Source organism: Hyperolius riggenbachi, chromosome 6 (genome assembly GCF_040937935.1).
Source record: "Hyperolius riggenbachi isolate aHypRig1 chromosome 6, aHypRig1.pri, whole genome shotgun sequence".
In the NCBI taxonomy this organism is placed as follows: Eukaryota; Metazoa; Chordata; class Amphibia; order Anura; family Hyperoliidae; genus Hyperolius; species Hyperolius riggenbachi.
In genome coordinates this window covers 323,291,709-323,309,197 of record NC_090651.1, presented here as the reverse complement: position 1 = coordinate 323,309,197, position 17,489 = coordinate 323,291,709, and the positions used below count along the sequence as shown (strand labels likewise).

The following is a 17,489-nucleotide window of genomic DNA, read 5'->3' as shown; positions in this document are numbered from 1 at the left end:
CAGGAGTTCTTTTGAAAATAAACAAAATCATGAAAATTCCCCATGAGGCAATGGACTAGTCCAATATCCGTCGGAAAAAGGCTCTGACTTGGTTGATCACCTTGCCTGCTGTAAGTGATAGCTGAATAGGAAGTTAAAGAAAAATAGTGCTTGTCAGAGGAACTTTAGCGAAAAGGGGAAAAAATTAATCAATACATTGCAAAGTGAGAAGTTAAATAATACAAGAGAGATCAAGAAATGACTGATATTCACCATGTAATTTGTTCATGCTGTTCCACAATGAGCCTGCACGTCATCATCTTTACTACTGGCAGACAAGAAAAAAAACTAGAAAGCACCAACAGCTGTTATTTCCCGCATTGCAACAAGGCTCACAAACTGTCAGGAGCTAGGTCCTGACATCACACTGTGGGAGGGGTTTCATGATCTATTCATGTAGGTAGAAAAAAAACAAAGTCTTGTAAAAGTAATACCTTTTAATGGCTAACTGATAAAGTTAAATAATGCAAATCTGAAGTAAGCCCATGGTTTAATTTCACACGTTGAAAGGAAGTTTTCCTCCAATGGCCAGATTGGAGGAAAACTTCCTTTCAACGTGTGAAATTAAACCATGGGCTTACTTCAGATTTATAGACGATATCCTATTAATTTGGACAGCATCACAGGAAAAATTAATCAAATTCCACAAAAACTTCTCAGAATACCACAAGAACATTAAGTTAACGCTCAACTTTTCATCCTCCCATGTCAGTTTCCTGGATACCACAATTTATGTACAAGATAGGTTTTTACAAACATCCATCTACCGTAAACCAACTGACCGGCATATTTACCTGAAGTGGAATAGTTTCCACCCGGAACACACCAAAAAATCTATTGTTTACAGCCAGGCTCTGAGGTATAACCGAATATGTTCTATTTCAGAGGACAGAGACAGACAACTTATGTCGCTACGTAATATATTCATAGATCAGGGATATCATCCACGAATCGTTGATGATCAAATACACAGAGCAACTTTAAAATCTAGAGAGGAACTATTGAAGTACACCCCAAAGACTGAAAACAACAGAGTCCCAATAGTGGTCACCTACAACCCAAGATTAAAGACACTGAGGAAGATATCGAAAGCCCTGCAACCGATACTTCATAAAGACAAACGCCTGAAAGAAGTTTTTCCTGATTTACCAATGCTTGCTTTCAGACAACCTCCCAATTTGAGACAAATGATTATCAGAAGTGCATTATCTACACCAGAAACTCCAGGCACATTACCCTGCAATAACGCAAGGTGTGAGACCTGCCCTTATATCTTGTGCACAAGCCAAATACAGATACCAAACTCACAGAAATATCATCAAATATCAGACCAATTTTCCTGCGAGTCATCCAATGTTGTATACATGATACGCTGCATGAAATGCCCCTCAAGAGGAATCTATATAGGAGAAACAGGACAAAAACTGCGCACAAGAATGAACCATCACCGCTTTAAAATTAATGAGGGTAAAATGGACACACCAGTGGGCCAACACTTCTGCGAACCAGGACACAGCATGCAAGATCTAAAAGTACTTATTCTTAAGGGTAACTTCAAAAATGAACAAACAAGAAAGATTTCTGAGTACAAATTTATGAAAATGTTCAAGACATTAACAGAAGGTTTAAATTGTGGAATGGGATTCATGACTCCTTATGTAACATGATTGACTTGGCTTCACTATCTTCAGAAACCTGCTAGATTTCATGTTTGCTTGCATAAGCTCACTGGCTCCAGCCTGCTGATCACCTGACATCTAACTGCTAAACAGCAACCAGTACAACTGCCATCTTCATGCAGCTTCCCTGCATCAGTGTTTTACTACAGCTAACATCTAGAAATATGCCTGAAGAAGGGGACTAGATCCCAGAAAGCTTGCATTATTTAACTTTATCAGTTAGCCATTAAAAGGTATTACTTTTACAAGACTTTGTTTTTTTTCTACCTACATATATTGTTTGGCTAACACGGTACAGAAACATTTTTACTACTATCATCATGCAAGATACCGTAATGTACCGCACACATTTGGAATGTAAAACCCTACTGAAGAAATTGGCACAACTAGACAGTGACATCTTTTTTCTATCAAAGTGCAAGAAAGAAAATCTGATCCCAAAAGGTATTACTATCAGAAACCCAATTCAGCATACCTTCAACACCCATTTTTCACAGCAACTCTGCTACAGAACAGCGGAAAGGATCAGGAATCATCTCATTAAGGTTTGTTACAGCAAGAAGAGAATTACCCAAGATAATCTACATTTACTCTATTCTACAATGCAAGGACCATCATCAGAAAGCTTTAAATCTACATTACAGAAATTCTACAAACAATTACAGCACCGTTTAATTCAAAACAAGAAAAAGAAACTCGACAGCCTTAGACTCAAAGCTGCAAACATTCTGGAGAATGATACAAGTGAACCCCATTCAGAGCCTAAAACTGCCAAACTTTTACCTGTGGTTAACTTGTCCAGCTATAACCCTAGCAAGACTGAATTAGCTGTTCTATCTAAAGGACTCACTTTTTGCCCCACCAAAAGATTTGATGAAACAGAATTTTGTAGTGACATGGAAGAATTTTTCGGAGGATAAGACTAAAGGAATTTTTTCACAACAGACCTAAATATTCATCATTTGAAAACACCGAACCTACAAATAGCAAAACCAAAAAGAGCAGTACCTGGACACCAAAATCAGGGCGGAACAAGAAATTAGAAGAATATATTGACAACTTCAGGAAAAGAATCAAATTGGAGATACTGGACAAACAAATACAGACACGCTACAACCTCAACACTCAAGAAAGGAAAGCAATACTGAACCTTAAAAGCAATAACAACATAGTAATTAAACCAGCTGACAAAGGAGGAGCTGTAGTGATTTTGGATAAATCCACCTATGTTCAAGAAGCAAACAGACAGCTCTCCAACAACACCTACTACAAAAGACTAGAAACAAACCCCACGCTACAATACTCAAGGGAATTGAAGAATATGCTTAATGATCTTTCCTCAGTATCATCTAACATACCGTATTTTTCGGACTATAAGACGCACTTTTTCTCCCCCAAAAGTGGGTAGAAAAAGTCACTGCGTCTTATAGTCCGAATGTGGCAAATATTACCTATCTGGGCGCTTGTGTCTGCTAATTGGTATCCGCTGCACATCGTCCTATTGAGGTCCCCGGTCTGAAGGCAGCAGCAGCATTATGATTTAATGCGTTTCCGAGTCCCGGGCGGCATAGCAGCAGCGCTGTACTGTTGTGCAATGCATCTCCCCGGCAACGCTTTCCTTGTCCCCGCGGTGAGGCAGCTGCATGATCGGATGTCCTGACTTAGCAAAGCAGCAGCCACTGTAATGTCCTATGATGCTGGTCCTTTTCTGCCCATCGTGCCGGCGATTATCATGCCCCTGCGTCAGCGCGATCCTGGCATAACAGACACCCTCGGCCGCTATAGCGGCAGAGTCCTCCGAGGCTTCCGTACTGCCTTGGCTACTGGCGCCCTCTCATGACCTGCGGCGCATGTGCCGGGGTCACCCGGGTGATGTCAATAAACAGTGCAGTACGGAAGTCTTAGAGAATTCTGCCGCTATAGCGGCTGAGGGTGTCTGTTATGCCAGGATCGCGCTGACGCAGGGGCATGATAATCGCCGGCACGATGGGCAGAAAAGGACCAGCATCATAGGACATTACAGCGGCTGCTGCTTTGCCAAGTCAGGACATCCGATCATGCAGCTGCCTCACCGCGGGGACAAGGAAAGGGTTGCCGGGGAGATGCATTGCACAACAGTACAGCGCTGCTGCTATGCCGTCCGGGACTCGGAAACGCATTAAATCATAATGCTGCTGCTGCCTTCTGACCGGGGACCTCAATAGGACGATGTGCAGCCTGGACACCCACACTGGACCACTACTATTTAAAGAAGAAGCTGCCACCCAGGCTGGATGGGTGAGAGCTCAATGTTATTGTAGTGGTCAGTTAGTGTAGCTAGGTCAGGGTGAAGGGAAGTAGGGGTATATGTGCAGTGCAGTGCAGTGTAGTGTAGCTGGGTGGGGGAGGCATCAGGGCTAAGTGAAGTGAAGTGCAGTGCAGTGTAGTGTAGTTGGTGGGGGCAGCAGTAGTTAGTGTAGCTGGGCAGTGTAACTTAGCTAGAGAAGTCTGAGTGGAGGGGGTTTGAGGTCCATAAGCCACTCCTGGACCAGGGATGCACCTAGGTTTAGTTTTTATTTTTTCCTTGTTTTTTGCCCACTAAACCAAGGTGCGTCTTATAGTCCGGAGCGTCTTATAGTCCGAAAAATACGGTACTTACATTAATTCCAGATAATCCGAAAATAGGCACCTTCTATATCTTACCAAAAATACACAAAGAAGGAAACCCAGGTCGACCTATCATCTCTGGTTTGGGGACACTAACAGAAAAGATATCTGGCTGGGTAGAAAACATTCTTAAACCCATGGTAAGGAATACAGCCAGCTACATCCAGGACACCACTGACCTTCTTAACAAATTGACTGCCATGGGTCCAATCCCAGAGGGTGCTATCCTGGCTACAATGGATGTTGAATCCCTTTATACCAACATTCCACACGAGGACGGTATTGCAGCTTGCCAACATTTCCTTCAGTTGAATGACCTACCAACAGAGCCCACACTACAACTTATCAAATATATACTAACTCATAACTATTTTTCATTTGGGAATGATGTATATCTACAGACAATGGGCAGTGCTATGGGAAGTAGAATGTCACCCCAGTATGCAAATTTATTTATGGCCAGATTGGAGGAAAACTTCCTTTCAACGTGTGAAATTAAACCATGGGCTTACTTCAGATTTATAGACGATATCCTATTAATTTGGACAGCATCACAGGAAAAATTAATCAAATTCCACAAAAACTTCTCAGAATACCACAAGAACATTAAGTTAACGCTCAACTTTTCATCCTCCCATGTCAGTTTCCTGGATACCACAATTTATGTACAAGATAGGTTTTTACAAACATCCATCTACCGTAAACCAACTGACCGGCATATTTACCTGAAGTGGAATAGTTTCCACCCGGAACACACCAAAAAATCTATTGTTTACAGCCAGGCTCTGAGGTATAACCGAATATGTTCTATTTCAGAGGACAGAGACAGACAACTTATGTCGCTACGTAATATATTCATAGATCAGGGATATCATCCACGAATCGTTGATGATCAAATACACAGAGCAACTTTAAAATCTAGAGAGGAACTATTGAAGTACACCCCAAAGACTGAAAACAACAGAGTCCCAATAGTGGTCACCTACAACCCAAGATTAAAGACACTGAGGAAGATATCGAAAGCCCTGCAACCGATACTTCATAAAGACAAACGCCTGAAAGAAGTTTTTCCTGATTTACCAATGCTTGCTTTCAGACAACCTCCCAATTTGAGACAAATGATTATCAGAAGTGCATTATCTACACCAGAAACTCCAGGCACATTACCCTGCAATAACGCAAGGTGTGAGACCTGCCCTTATATCTTGTGCACAAGCCAAATACAGATACCAAACTCACAGAAATATCATCAAATATCAGACCAATTTTCCTGCGAGTCATCCAATGTTGTATACATGATACGCTGCATGAAATGCCCCTCAAGAGGAATCTATATAGGAGAAACAGGACAAAAACTGCGCACAAGAATGAACCATCACCGCTTTAAAATTAATGAGGGTAAAATGGACACACCAGTGGGCCAACACTTCTGCGAACCAGGACACAGCATGCAAGATCTAAAAGTACTTATTCTTAAGGGTAACTTCAAAAATGAACAAACAAGAAAGATTTCTGAGTACAAATTTATGAAAATGTTCAAGACATTAACAGAAGGTTTAAATTGTGGAATGGGATTCATGACTCCTTATGTAACATGATTGACTTGGCTTCACTATCTTCAGAAACCTGCTAGATTTCATGTTTGCTTGCATAAGCTCACTGGCTCCAGCCTGCTGATCACCTGACATCTAACTGCTAAACAGCAACCAGTACAACTGCCATCTTCATGCAGCTTCCCTGCATCAGTGTTTTACTACATCTAACATCTAGAAATATGCCTGAAGAAGGGGACTAGATCCCAGAAAGCTTGCATTATTTAACTTTATCAGTTAGCCATTAAAAGGTATTACTTTTACAAGACTTTGTTTTTTTTCTACCTACATATATTGTTTGGCTAACACGGTACAGAAACATTTTTACTACTATCATGATCTATTCATAAAAGGAAAAGATTTCACATGGGAAAGGGGGTATCAGATACTGATTGGAATGAAATTCAATCCTTGTTTACAGTTCCTCTTTAAATGGAGTTGTGCATGTGAATTTTACATTTTACAGTTTTTCGCCATAGAGCTCCTTTAACGTCCTTTCTCAAGCCTTTGCCTTTCACAATGTAGTTACCGCACCTCTGTAAAAAGAAGACATTGTTTATTGCTGTGTACCTGCTAACTCAGCGACAGAACAGATCCTTCTCAGTCACATTTAATAACAGCAATTATAAACACGAGAACTTTCCAGGAAAATGAATTTGTTGACAAGGGAAATGCATCACTTTCCATTTACACGTCTGCTCACCTTTTTTCCGAGTTTCACATTCTTTTCAGGCTCCTGTCTTCATGTTGTCGCGGTTCCTTTGAACAGGGAAACATCGCCAGTGGCTTTGTAGTCTTCTCATGAGAGTCTCTCCACTTCCAAGCCTTCTGGCAGGTGATTGGAAGTGGCACATTGACTGATAGGTGGCCAAGATTTACACTGTTAAAGCAGCGCTCGTTGGCAGCCAATCCCCGAAGAGTCAAGCTGTGAGAGAGATCAAACAAAATTGTTTTTTTTCTCGGGCTGAAGACTGATTCAAATAAATAACACAGAGAGCAGTCACACAGATAAGCATTCTGGTCTATGGATCTTACAGCTGACAATATGGAAGGATAACTGTTAAGGAGCTTGGACAAATGTGGCTCTTTCTGTAACACGGCAAGAAACCACTGATAGAAGTCCCTCAGTTCAGATCTATATACAGTACAATCTCATTATAGTAAACTCCAAGGGGCCAGGAAAAGTGGGTTACTGTATCAGAAGTTTACTATAGCAGAAATTGTCCTAGAAATAGCCCAGCGTGTCCTTGTACATTCTATGCTGCAAAGGACCAACTCTGTCCTCCCATTGAATGTATAGTCATTTTTTCTGAGTTTTTAAAGTGAGTCTGAAATGAAACAAAAAAAACAAAACAAAAAAAAACAGATACTCTCCTAAGGAGAGGGAAGGCTCTGGGTCCTAAAGAGCCTTCCCGTTCCTCCTATGGCCCCCGCGTTCCACCGCTGGCTCCCCCGTTAGCAGTCTCCTACCAATGGGTCGGAGTCTCCGACTCGGAGACTGCTCTCTCTCTGGGAGGCTTCTGCAGTCTTCGGGAGCCCGAGGGCCGCTCTGTAGTGCGCATGCTAACAGGGGAGCCGGCCTCCTTATGTGAGTAACTGTTTTTTTTTTTTTTTTTTTTTTTTTATATATATAATTAACTTCAGACTCCCTTTAACTATTTAAAGGGGAAAAATTTAACACATGTATGCGGTACATTGGTAAGATTTTTTTAAATATTACAATCCAGCAGAAAAATTGATTGCTATTCTTAAATTGAAAAAGAAATCTAAACAAAAAAATGTATTACTGTTTACAACCATCCTATAGACATAACTTTCAGGCTGGATACACACATAACATAGCATGAAAGGCTGCATTTTTTGTCACGTTTTGTGTTAATGTTGTGTGCGTTTTCGGTGCATTTTTATTGCATTCTTGGTGCGTTAGCGATGCATCTTTTATGCGTTTGCGTGCGTTTTAATGCATCTGCGGTTTGCATGTACAAAACGCATATGCGTTTTGTATGCATTTTTATATTTCCATTTATGCAAATCACTAGGAAGACAACAGGAAGTGGAAATACAGCAAAAAATATATATATATATTTGGGGAAAAAAACACATGAAAACCGCATACCATTGCATTCCCATTGACTTTCATTATGTGCGTTTTTAATGTGTTCATGAATATTATGCAACAAAACCAGCGTTTATAAAAACGCAGGTTTGAAAACTCATAGAAAATGCATATGCGTTTTTTCCTGCGGCCCACAGACTTCTATTAGTGGCAAAAACGCAGCGTTTTCCCCAACGCTAGCGTTTCTGCTATGTGTGCCTAAAAAAATAAGATGTTGAGCTTCAAATCCAATGAAAGCTTTCTACCATTCCAACTTTCTGAGGGAAGTGAAGATTACACCATGTACATGAATTATGTGTTTAAAGATAGAATCCAATTATGTTAAAATATGATGGCAAGAACAATTGGGATTAGAATGAAATGAAAATAAGCACATTTATTATTACCATAAATACAATGAAAGTTTTGACAGGTAGAAAATGTCATGTAGATAAAAGAGGAATGAATAACAGATGTAGAGCTGATTATCTATCTTATTACCATCCTCTCACCCATTGCCAATTTAAATATAGAGCTGAAGTATTGTTTTACTAAGGTCTTAAAGAGAACCAGTAAAAGAGTAGAATTTAGAAAAGTCTGAGGGCTAGTTCACGCCAAGAACGACTGTGATGCGCTTGCCATACATTGGCGATCGGCAAAGCACTAGGGCATTGTCAATCTATGACGGTGTTCCCACAGCAGTGTTGCAATTTTGTTAAAATCGCAAATGTGGAGCATGTAGCATTTTTTTGAGCAATTCAGCTTGAATTACAAAAATGGGTTTAAAAAAAAATGGTTTGCAAAATTACAATCTCTAAGGGCTAGCCATTGCAATTTGTGGCATGAACCAGGCTTAAAGCAGACCTAAACTTTTCCACAAGAAAGGAGGAAAACTCAGAAACCCACCCTGTGTATATTTAGAGAGAAGAGCCCGTCTAATTCTCCTTTATCCGCCAATAATGAGACATTGTAATTTGAGCTGTCAGCTCCCTTCTGATCTGTGCCGTGGTGTGCCGTTCAGACAGGCTAATATGTAAACTGTTTGTATGGTCCCATGAAACCAGGAAGTAACCACTCTGCAGAATCTCTGGAGGAATTCTGTGCGCTGCAACAAATAATGTATTTTTTCTTTAACTCATTAGCAGCTTCAATAGAGTTATCTCGTTTGAGATAAGTGCACTGCTTTTGAACTCAGTTGGCAGAACTCACTACTTTGATCTCTCTACTAGCAGAAAATATGGACACTGAAAGCAGAAGTCCCTTGTTATTATCTCACACTGCCCCCTACTGACAAGTGGCCAGAGAATCACATGACAGCAGTACTAAATAGAAGCAGGGAAATGCAACAAATAAGAATTAGCTTGGAGCACTTACAGGCCTCTAAATAAATTGGCTGCTTAAGGTTGAGGCTACGTTCACAGTGGGGCATTGCAGAGTTGCGTTATAAAGTCTTATTACGCAGCTTACCGCACTGCAATGCTAATCTTATGGGACGTTCACAGTGCGATGTTAGCGTCGCATTGTAACGTGGAGCATTATGGTAATACACTGCTGCAGTGCGATACCTCTAAACGCACGCGTTACCAGGTACAGAAAAGCATACATTTAATTGCATGTATGCTTTACTGTACCTACTGTATGCGACGGTAAAGCAGCATTAATCACTTGAGGACCACAGTGTTAAACCCCCCCCTAAAGACCAGGCCTTTTTTTGTAAAATAGGCCACTGCAGCTTTAAGGCCTCGCTGCAGGGCCGCACAACACTTTTCTCCCCACCAACAGAGCTCTCTGTTGGTGGGGTCTGATTGCCCCCCAGGCGTTTGTTTGTATTTTATAAATATGTATGAGACTGAAGGCGGAGCTTTGCTCCGCCCACCAAGCAAGAGATGCGTGCGCAGCCTCTGCGCGATCTGCTGCAAAACAGAGCCCCAGGACTTTACGCCAATCGGTGTTGGGCGGTCCTGGGGCTGCGGCCACGCCCCTCGGCGTGACACGGTCGGCTAGTAGTTAATGTGCGTTACCTTTATTTTGCATTACGTTGTAATGCTGGGTTGTGATTTTAATGTCGCATTGCAATGCAACGTCCCACTGAGTATGAGGCCTAAAGGTTATTATGCTGTTGCTTATCTTTTAGAGCAGAGAGAAAGTTCTGGGTTTAGGTCCCCTTTTTTTCCAAACTTCAGCATAGTGCCAGCCTGAAAGGACCTTATAGCGGCTGCCCAAAGTCCTGCCTGAGCTCAGTGCTGGTGAAATGCTCTCCTCTGCTGATGAAAATCTTCAGTAATAACACATCTAATCATGTCTTACTGTCTACAGTAACTAGAGATAGCATTAATGGGCTTGATTCACAAAGCGGCGCTAAATGTTAGCGCCACTGTGAAAAGCCATTTAGTGCCCCATAAATAGCTTTGCGGGCACTAATAGCCTGCAAAGCTACACCGCGCACAGGACCACCCAGAGTGCGCCATCCCACTGCTCTTTAAACGTCGCACCCGTTACGACGAAAACGGCGCATCGAGTGGCCGCTGCTTCGGGCCACCCAATGCGCCGTTTCGTCGCAACGGGTGCGACGTTTAAAGGGCAGCGGGGTGCGATGTTATCGTCGCATCGCGCACTATAACTAGGCTACCACGCTGCGCGCACTCTGGGTGGTCCTATGGGTCCAAACCACCTAACGCTGTGGTTTGCACCCACTATCTATTAGGGCTCACTAACCGGCTTAGCGCCGGTTAATGAATCAAGCCCCATGTGTGTTATTGCCAGTGGGTTAAGGCAAGAGGTTAAGTCCTATCTCCAGGGGAGATTACACAGCCTCCCCAGACAGTTCTGAGCCTGAAGGTGCCAATTACTGATATACATTTTAGTGAATGATCATTTTTTAAAAGACATTATTCAGATTATATTAAACAAAACAAAGAAGCTGGTGAGCTTAATCGATCCTGATTGACCACATTATCATTGCCTTAAATAACTGGTTGATTGGCATGGTGGATTTTTTCATACATCAATTACATTTCATACATCAATTAAAAATAATAATTCCAATAATACTAATAATAATAATTTCAGTATATGTATAACACTTTTCTCCTGGCGGACTGTAAGGCAGCCACTAGAGCGCACTCAGTAGGCAGTAGCAGTGTTAGGGAGTCTCGCCCAAGTACTCTTTACTGAAAAGGTGCTGGCTGATGCCCAAAAAAGCCAAACGGATCCGGTAAAGTGGATCCAGTCTCCACTTCACCGGATCGGTATGGCTTGGTCCACACTGGCAAATGGATCCGTGTAAACGGATATGATCCGTTTTCACTCTGTTTCCACTCTGGTCTGCTGAGCGGGAAGGTGAGGGAGGGTCTCTTACCCAGGCTTCCTTCTCTTCCTTTTGCATCACGTGACTACCAGGAAGTGTGGTAGTCACATGACACGATGTGAGACGCAAGGGGAAGAGACAGAAGCTTGGGTAAGAAACCCTCCCTCTCTTCCTCACCACCCCGCTCAGGAGTCTAGCGTTCCCACATTCCCCCACCACCAGTGTGGTGGAGTGTCCCCACATCCCCCCAGACTCCCAATCCCAGTGGATTTTGGCCCTAGAACGGTCCGTTTCTTCACTAGTGTGAAGAAACATTCGGTTCTCTCTTTGATCCCAATGCAGCGCTAAAGCTTTTGTTTCCGGTCCACTGGGCAGTGGTGTCCGTAAAATTTGGTACTGCAGCAAAGTTGCATTCTGTTCAATGGAACGTATGAAATGGATGCGTACAAACAGACGCATGTGAACAGTTCCATAGATTAACATTGGATCCATTTGCATCCATTCTGTTTGCACAGTATCCGTTCAATTTCTTAACGCTAATGTGAACCGGGCCTTACTGAATTAGCAAGAGCCGAGATTCAAACCTCGGTCTCCTGTGTCAGAAGCTGAGCCCTTAACCAGTAAACTATACAGACTCTGGATAGGCGGATAAATGGATAGGCGGATAAATGGATAGGTGAATAGCTTTTCACCTGACTGACCTAGCTAAAAAAAAACCACCTGTTTCTCCATTAAGGGTCTTTGTTTTTTGGTTTGGTGTGTGTATAGCCACGGTGGGACCCATGGAAAAATAAATAACATGGCACTTCCAGCATTACTGTAGAAGCTGCAATGTTACCCACTGCAACTACTGCATTACCCAGAGCACTTCTGTCGCCTCACATTGCTTGCAGGCAACGTGTCAAGTTTCCCCTCTAAGTAGTCAATTACTGACCCCCCCCCCCCCCTCCCTTTCCAAATAGTGACCCACCATTATGGAGCACTCCCTGAATGAACATGACGAGGATAAAGAATCGATCACATAGAAATGTTCTCACATGGGGACTGCAGTTAGTAACACCCTCTTTATTTATGCCCCATCACCTCAGCACCCACTCCAGATTGTAAGCGACCCCCATTAGATGGACAATTATTTCCCTACCTATCCAGGCCAAGGCACACTGATCCGTTGCTCCACCCAGTTTCCTCTGATGTTCAACTTCAACCACGGCATGCTGGGATTAAAGGTTAACTGGAAGGTAATGCATTCTATATCAATGTGCGGTTTCATTTCCTCATGTGGATGCAGGCCAAGGCACCCCTGGGAGGTGCTCGAGGCGCACCAGGGTGCCGCGACACATAGTTTGAGAACCCCTGTGTTAGCCTATCACATTCACAATGTATTTTCTTTCCTAACGGTATTATTGGGCAATTCCTAGAAATCCTTCAGCTATTGCTAGGCGGCAATCAATGCTCTAGACCAAAGGTTGTTTGCAGATCACAGACTCCCTGAAAACTGGTGTGTGCGACGTACATAGTGGGGAATAAAACAACGTGCCAGTTCATCCAAGTTGTCATTCTTGTCTCAACAAGCTGAGTGTATGAAGAGAGAGTTGGAGACCCTCAGTGCACCTATTCCTGCCCGAGAGTAATCACCTGGTAGCGCCTGACTCCGCCAGAGGACAGGATTCCATTAGGCAGCCCCTGATAATGAATGCAGCCTACGCTATAAAAAGCTTCTGTGGACAATAGGGAAAATGAAATGTCACTCTCCAGTCACAAAACTGTAATCTGTTGTTAAATTACCCTTCCCCTGAATCACTTAGCGTGCCTTTTTCTATATTTATATCTCTTATCCTTAATGGCTCGTCTGGAGGCTGTGCTGTTAACAGGCTGCGAAGGGGAAGCCTACAGAAAGATAAACACGGGTCACAGCCCTGTTCCCCCGCGGATTATAATGCCTCAGCGCTGCACACTGATACTTCATAAAGGCGACACACAGCCTGGGCTGCACCACCTCTCAAAAAACAACGGGGGGAGATTCATCAATTTCACCATAGAGGAAGAAAGGGCAGCACAGAACCATCTCCCGGCCTCGCGAATCGGATCCTTTGTGTAGTAATTCCACAAACAGGGAGAAAGTAAAAGATGTCAGCCCAGCATAGGCAGCAGCACAATAGACTTTTCTGCAATAATTCATAAGCTTTTAAAGTAAATCTGAAGCCTAAATAAAACAAAAAAAACAGATACTCACCTGAGGAGAGGGAAGGCTTTTGGTCCTATAGAGCCTTCCCATTCCTCTCCTCATCCTCTCATTCCCCTGCAGGCTCCTTCATTCAAATCTCCTGCCGCAGGGTGCTCCCAAAGACAGGAAGTTCAGTACTGCGCATGCTCGAGTGCGCGAGACAGCGCGCAAATGCATGTGCAGTACGGAGCGGCCTGTCTTTGGGGGCAACTCGGGCTTCAGAAGACTTCCGAAGCATCGGGCAGTGGCAGAGAGCAGTCTTAGACCGATTGGTCGGAGACTGCTACCGGGGGAGCCAGTGCAGGAACTGTGTGGGACGAGGAGAGGAACAGGAAGGCTCTATGGCAACCAGAGCCTTCCCTCTCCTTAGGTGAGTATCTTTTTTTTTTTCATTTAGGCTTCAGACTTCCTTTAACAAAGAAAAAAACATACTAGACATTTGTAATTTGTAGAAAAAAAAAATAAAGATATACAGTACTGGTTAGTTGTCTAATAAATCCTCAAAGGAGGCTGCAACCCACCCCATAAAACCAGGAATCAGGGGGACCCCAAACCCTGTATACACGTAATACCACTGTGGATAGCTCACAACACAGCACATTCAAGTGGAACACCAGTACACCAGCTGACCGGCACTCACACCAATTGCCACTGGATCCAGTATTACAGTTCGAGTGCCACTGTCTGATGCCTGTATATAGAATCGAAGGAGGGATCTGCACACAGACTTGTGGAACAATGCAACTTTTATTGTTCCTGCACATACATGTAAAACATCTGACCGTCTCAGCCAACAATCATTTTGGGGCCTATTCGGTCCTGTTTTGTCAAGGCATAGGCAGACAAAACTTGTTTTGAATGCCATTGGGGTCCTAGCTCCAGCAACTGCTCTATCATAGGTTTACGATCCCTTCGATTCAATGGTGCCTGTCTAGGGCTATAGGAATTTACATGGTCTCACCAACTCCGTAAAGGTGATGTCACATATCCTTTTAGATACTGAAGTATAGTTGTCCCCTCTGTTTCCTATAGTTTCCCCATTCACAAAAAATGATTCACTACCTTCCTCACATGCTTATCTCATTTCACATGCCCAGTATGAGGTTCTGTCCTTGGGGACATTGGTGGCTCATCTGAGCACTGGGAGTATAGTGCAGGTCCTTTGATTATGTAAGTTACCAATCAGAACTTTGTGGTGCTTAGGCAAGTGGTATCTATCCACTGCGTATGCAGCTATGGTCGTGTATCTTTATATTATGTAAATCCAGATGGTGGGATTATATCGATTTTTGCTGGGCTATGAAATTGCGCTGTGGGGTTTGGGACATGTTAAGGGCACTGTGTGCACGGAGGGTTGCGAGGCAGCCAATGTGTTCGCTGTGCATCCCCTGCAACAGCCTATGCTGAGCGGGACTATGCGCGCACAGCATTGGCGGTGCGCGGCAGAGCGGAGCATTGCCCCGCTAATGTGTCAGGTATGACATAAGGGAGTATGACCACTTAAAGAGACTCTGAAGCGAGAATAAATCTCGCTTCAGAGCTCATAAATAGCAGGGGCACCCCCAAAGTGACCACTGCAACATTTGGTCGCAGATTTGGTCGTGATTTATTGCTTCCTGGAGCCAGGGCTAATGGCTGCAGCCCTGCCTCCAGTCGCGTCTGTCAGCGGCGCATCGCCGCCTCTCCCCCGCCCCTCTCAGTGAAGGAAGACTGAGAGGGGCGGGGGAGAGGCGGAGATACGCGCTGACAGACGTGCGTGGGGCAGGGCTGCGGCGGTTAGCCCTGCCCCAACCAGGAAGCGCTCCCCGGGTGTATCGAGGGGGATTTGGGGGTGAAGGGACCCCCGTTAAGCCGCGCTATAGCGGCGTTTTAGCAGGCTATTTATGAGGTCTGAAGCGAGATTTATTCTCGCTTCAGACTCTCTTTAAGCAGTAGTGTTGTACAACAACAGTGTGTTTGGTAATCATTGCAAATGACCAATTGTGCATATTGATTTGTTTATCCGTGCAAATGACCAATTATGCTAATGTTTGACATCATATGCAAATGTAATGGCTGAGCGGCAATTTTAAATGTGAGGGGTGGGGTCATTGACACCATCACTGTCTAATATCAGAATGTTTTGTCAGTTACACGTGTTACCATTATGTGTGTTTACCTTGACGGGTTATGGAATGGAATTGTGTCACATTTTTTGAATAAAACAGCAGACTTGGTCTACCTATGAGTGTGCGGACCTTCTGGATTTATCATTGGCTGTTACTCAGGTCCAGCACCTCCACAGTGGTGTGCGGTTCCTCCTCGGATTCCATTCACAAAAAAGGTTGCCGTGTAACGTGGGGCCATGGCTGACACATACAGCGACTTCCCCACCACACATGGATGTGCAACAAGCACAGGTCCTGGGATGTGCCTGGTTCTGCCTCCTCCTCCCCTGGGGCGGACAACAGCAACGGAGGGGACATCTGCATTTTTGTCTCTAAAAGGATATGTGACATCCCCTTTACAGCAGCAGACATATTGTTAACATCCTGTGTTTACAAATTAGCTGCTCTGCTGTGGCAGAGGAGATTCCTGAGCTGACACAGCTGAGAGATCCAACTATGGTGGCGATTAGCCACAGATGAGGGGGAATTTAGACAGGGTAAACTCTCTAATTACATACAGGGTGCATTTCAGCGCTGCGTAATATGTTGGCGCTTTATATATACAAAAAAGAAATCATTTCTCTATGTATTATTTCTGTCCTGTGCAAGAGCTCAGGTCCACATTAACTATTACACTATCCTGATGCCAAACGTTTCAGTGATGACCTCATTCTGGGGCTGCTGTAGGGCTGTCCTTTGTCTTCTGGAGGTGGGCCGCCATGTCATTGCAAAAGCACAACTTCCTGCTATCACAGCGAGGAGGGAGTGCCTGCTCCTTCTGCCACCAAGTGCCCTCCCTCCCAGAGTGATATGACATCCCTCCCAGTGTTTGGAGGGAAGTGGCTTACAAGCTGACACACAGGGCTCTGGCGGTTCTCTGAGGTGTGGTGAGGGGTTTAGTGAGAAGGGGACAACAGGGTTCGGGAGTCGCTGTGTGTAGGCTAGATTCTCAGTAAAGGCTAGACTCTCATTCTCAGCCGGCTCAGCCAAGCTTAATCTGTTGTGCGTAAGGCTTAAAGAGGAACTGCAGTAAAAAAAAACATAATGAATACTTTTGTTTATTTTTTACAATATTATTTTACAGATTATTTAAGTCAGTTTTAGTCCATTGTAAAATCTTTCCTCACCCTGATTTAGATTCTGAAATTTATCACAGATGGTGACATCTTTAGTTCAGCCGTCCGTGATTTCCCACAATGCAACGTGGCTCACAGACAGCAAACTGTCAGGACCATGGTGATGACATCACACTGTGGGAGGGGTTTCACCACAATATATGCCACACAGACTGCTACCTGATGATCTATTCAATCAAAGGTAAGGATTTCTCGTAGGAAAAGGGGTATCGGCTACTCATTCAATCCTTGGTTATAGTTCCTCTTTAAAGAGGAACTCCAGTGAAAATAATATAATAAAAAAGTGCTTCATTTTTACAATAATTATGTATAAATGATTTAGTCAGTGTTTGCCCGTTGTAAAACCTTTTAAATCCCTGATTTACATTCTGACACTTATTACATGGTGACATTTTTACAGTTGGAAAAAGCAGTAAACAGCTGTTTCCCACAATGCAACAAGGTTCACAGACAGGAAACTGCAAGGAGTACCACAGTCCTCAGAGTTACTTGTGGGCGGGGTTTCACCACAATATCAGTCATACAGCGCCCCCTGATGGTCTGTTTGTGAAAAGGAATAGATTTCTCATGTAAAAGGGGGTATCAGCTACTGATTGGGATAAAGTTAAATTCTTGGTCGGAGTT

General features: G+C 43.6%; 1 protein-coding gene across 7 annotated transcripts in view; it reads right to left on the bottom strand.

Annotated features, from left to right (window-relative positions):
- Positions 1 to 17,489, bottom strand: part of SYT3 (synaptotagmin 3) — a 404,209-nt gene that overhangs the window by 226,366 nt on the left and 160,354 nt on the right. For all 7 annotated transcript variants that reach the window (XM_068241413.1, XM_068241419.1, XM_068241420.1 and 4 more), the window contains exon 2: positions 6,660 to 6,881. The gene's annotated coding sequence lies outside the window, so the exon portion shown is untranslated. The remainder of the gene's footprint in view (positions 1 to 6,659; positions 6,882 to 17,489) is intronic.